This window comes from Epinephelus moara, chromosome 9, assembly GCF_006386435.1.
Source record: "Epinephelus moara isolate mb chromosome 9, YSFRI_EMoa_1.0, whole genome shotgun sequence".
Classification (NCBI taxonomy): domain Eukaryota; kingdom Metazoa; phylum Chordata; class Actinopteri; order Perciformes; family Serranidae; genus Epinephelus; species Epinephelus moara.
In genome coordinates, this window is record NC_065514.1 from 37,696,008 (window position 1) to 37,700,205 (window position 4,198).

At 42.6% G+C, this 4,198-nt stretch overlaps 2 protein-coding genes and 1 pseudogene across 2 annotated transcripts in view; 1 reads left to right on the plus strand and 2 right to left on the minus strand.

The window, feature by feature from the left end:
• Positions 1-4,198, plus strand: part of LOC126395310 (uncharacterized) — a 196,311-nt gene that overhangs the window by 110,913 nt on the left and 81,200 nt on the right. The window lies entirely within an intron of this gene.
• The window catches only part of ajm1 (apical junction component 1 homolog), a 91,214-nt gene that overhangs the window by 56,746 nt on the left and 30,270 nt on the right, over positions 1-4,198 (minus strand). The gene's annotated exons all lie outside the window — the stretch shown is intronic.
• Positions 1,378-4,198, minus strand: part of LOC126396001 (uncharacterized) — a 43,088-nt pseudogene continuing 40,267 nt past the window's right edge.

Genomic DNA, 4,198 nt, shown 5'->3' on the forward strand with positions numbered 1-4,198 from the left:
ATTTTTGAAAAAAATACTGTTTTCATTGGGAGGTTTGTTCAATAACATTTGAATTAAACTTTAACAGCTGATGACTTGAAAATTATGCTGACTGTCATTTGCATCGACTATTTAGGAAAATCAGAGAAAAATATCATTTGCATAATAATTTGGAACGCGGTGTAGTGCTCCACGATTAATCTAATCGCAATCGCAACCGCAATCGCAATCGCGATGTCAGGCTGTGCGATTACATAACCACATAAAAGGCTGCGATTTGCGATTTAATGTAAATAAAAGTTAATGTGTGTGCCTGTGAACGTGACTACCTCTCCTGTAGTGTGTGGAGTTTACGCCCACAAGCTATCCTGGTGTGTGCAGCACGTATGGTCAGACACTGAAGAAGAGCATGAGCACAACCAAGAACAGGCTGAGTTGGTGGTGAAAAAAACACAACGTCTATTACATGGCGATACTTTGGATTCAGGTACGGCGAAGTTGAACAGAAAGATGTGCTGTGTAAAAGTTTAAAAGTTAAAGTGGCCACGTCCCGCGGCAACACGACCAATCTATATCAATACTTGAGACAGCACAGAGAAAAGTAGGAAGAATGCATGCCAGAGAAAGCCAAGCCATGTAATGTTAAAGACAAAGAGACAACTGAAAGCCGCCAGAGCCTCATAAAACAACAAAGCACAGTTACACATACATTGGTAAGTGTCACGGGGAAATCACGGACTCCGTGAAAAACTATATAATAACAAATGAAAAAATTAGCAATTTTGCTCGGGTTCGGCCCACTTGACATGCTGCTGGATTGTGCTACGGCGTGCTGGAATTTGTCATTTACGTGACAACGCCTGAACGCAACACAGGCTTGCTCCACTGTGGGTACAGTGTCGTGCTGCACTGCTGTTTGACTGTGCTCAGTCTGTTGATGGTCATTTACACTGCCCATGACAATAGCTATGTCAGGTCAGGTCAGTGCCCCCCTAATGTAATGTAGGGGAAACACTGAATCAAGCAAGAAGACTAATGATACTATTTTTTTAATTATATTGTAATCGCAATCGCGATATTGTCCACTCAAATCGCAATCGCACATTTTATCAAATCGTGCAGCACTAACAACCACACACGTCACACTATCCAGGCACCACTGCGATATAAGTTAACCTGCGAGACAGTGGAGCTCAAAGGCTCCGGAGAAGAAGCCGAGTTAGTGACATGCAGTATGGCCAAGTTAGCGAGATGCAGTAACTGGACATGAGTGTTAGCAAAGGAGAGAGAGAGAGAGAGAAGGAGAGAAGGTGCTCGGTGTATTATAGGAGGTCCCCCGGCAGACTAGGCCTAAGTCAGCCTAACTAGGGGCTGGTACAAGGCAAGCCTGAGCCATCCCTAACTACAAGCTTTATCAAAAAGGAAAGTCTTAAGTCTAGTCTTAAATGTGGAGACGGTGTCTGCCTCCCGGACCACAATAGGAAGATAATTCCACAGGAGAGCAGCCTGATAGCTGAAGGCTCTGGCTCCTGATCTACTTTTGGAGACTTTAGGGACCACGAGTAGCACTGCATTCTTAGAGCGCAGTGTTCTAGTGGGATAATATGGCACTATGAGCTCTCTAAGATATGACGGAGCCTGACCATTTAGAGCTTTATAGGTTGGGAGTAGGATTTTAAATTCAATTCTGGATTTTACAGGGAGCCAGTGCAGAGAAGCTAAAACAGGAGAAATGTGTTCTCAACTCTTAGTTCCTGTCAGTACACGTGCCGCTGCGTTCTGAATTAGCTGGGGAGTTTTTAAAGACTTATTAGAGCTACCTGATAATAGGGAATTACAGTAATCTAGCCTAAAGGTAACAAAAGCGTGGACCAATTTTTCTGCATCTTTTCGGGTCAGGATAGGCCTAATTTTCGCAATATTACACGTCCATGAGGTTTGTTTTAAATGGGAATTAAAAGACAAATCTTGGTCAAATATTACTCTGAGGTTTCTTACGGTAGTGCTAGAGGCCAGAGCAATGCCATCCAGAGAAACTATGTCATCAGATAAAGAGTCTCTGAGGTGTTTGGGGCCAAGAACAATAACTTGAGTTTTGTCTGAATTTAACATAAGGAAATTAGAGCTCATCCAGGTTTTTATGTCTTTAAGGCATTTTTGAAGTTTAGTTAATTGATCAGTTTCTTCTGGCTTCATCGATAAATACAATTGTGTATCATCCGCATAACAATGGAAATTTACAGAGTGATTTCTAATGATGTTACCTAAGGGAAGCATATATAGAGTGAATAGGATTGGTCACAGAGCACAGAACCTTGTGGAACTCCAAAACAAACTTTTGTACGTAAGGATGATTCATCATGAATATGAACAAACTTAAAACGATCAGATAAATAAGATTTAAACCAGCTTAGTGCAGAACCTTTTGGGCCAATTAAATGTTCCAGTCTCTGTAGCAGAATTTGATGGTCAATTGTGTCAAATGCCGCACTAAGATCTAATAAAACAAGTACAGAGACGAGTCCTTTGTCTGAAGCAATCAGAAGATCATTTGTAATTTTAACTAGTGCTGTCTCAGTGCCATGATGCACTCTAAATCCTGACTGAAATTCCTCAGATAAATTATTATCATGGAGAAAGTCACACAGCTGGTCTGCGACTACTTCCTCAAGGATCTTTGAAAGAAAGGGAAGATTAGATACTGGTCTATAGTTGGCTAACACCTCAGGATCCAGGGTGGGCTTTTTTAGAAGAGGTTTAATTACAGCTACCTTAAAGGACTGTGGTACATAGCCTGTTAATAAAGATATATTGATCATGACTAATATGCGAGTGTTAACTAAAGGTAAGACTTCCTTAAGTAGCATAGTTGGGATGGGGTCTAAGAGACATGTTTATGATTTAGATGAAGAAATAATTGCGGTCAACTGTTGAAGGGAAATTGGGGAGAAGCAATCTAAATATATATTAGGTCTTACAGCTGTGTTTGAGGGCAGATAGGTACTATCTGAGGACAAGAGGTCATGAATTTTGCCTCTAATAGTTAGAATTTTGTCATTAAAAAGCTCATAAAATCATCACTGCTAGGGCTAAAGGAATACAAGGCTCAATAGAGCTGTGACTCTCAGTCAGCCTGGCTACAGTGTTGAAAATAAACCTGGGGTTGTTCTTATTTTCTTCTATTAATGCTGAGCAATGGTTTGCTCTGGCATTGCGGAGTCCCCTCTTATACGTTTTGAGACTGTCTGCCCAGACTAAACAAGATTCTTCCAGTTTGGTTAATCGCCAATTCCTTTCAAATTTTCACGATATTTGTTTTAACTTACGGGTTTGAGAGTTGTACCAAGGAGCGAACTTTCTTTGCTTGTAAAAAGAAATCAAAACTAATTAAGATCTGATAGCAAGGCATTCTGTGGAAAGACTGTTATGGCTAAAACAGTGAGTGGGTTTATGTACACCCTGACTGAAGCCAATGGGGTCTAATAATGAGATAAACACAGTAGCAAGGGAGTCATTATCAACGTCAACATGAATGTTAAAATCACCTACAATAATAACTTTGTCTGATTTAAGAACTAAACTGGATAAAAACTCTGAGAATTCAGATACAAATTCAGAAAAAGGGCCAGGAGCACGGTACATTGCAGCAGCCGAGGTGGGGGAGTTGCAGCCATTTTTAACCATAGTCTTAAAAATGGCTGCAACTCCCCCTCCTCGGCTGCTGCCTCGAGGAATGTGGGTATTATATGGCGTTATATTTGTGTCATATGTCGCGCGAGCGGATAACACATCTGCACGCGCGCAGATCTCTCTCGTGTAAATTATTTCGTGTCACGCGCGCAGATTTGAACTGCCGCGCGCACTTGTTTGATCTTCGCGCACATATTCAGCAACAGAGTGAAGCAGAGGCAGGTGCGAGCAAGTAAAAAACAGCAGCGACACACACAACAACACTGTGCAGCTGCTTTACGCGCTGGCTCGCTCCTGCTCTCGTTCTCTCTCTCCCCTGTGCTCGCTCGCGGTGGAGTTCTGCTCGCTCGAAGCAAGGACTTTTGACACTTTGGGGGCGGAGACCAAGGCTGACCCCGGCTGGGAAGCGGGTGTTAGCGGCGGATGCTAACCGCTACCGCTAGCCGAAGTTAGCATCGAGCTAGCTCACCACAACGGCCCTCATACTTGTTACCAGTCGAGGCTTTAGTTGTCGGTGACGGCCGGGTAT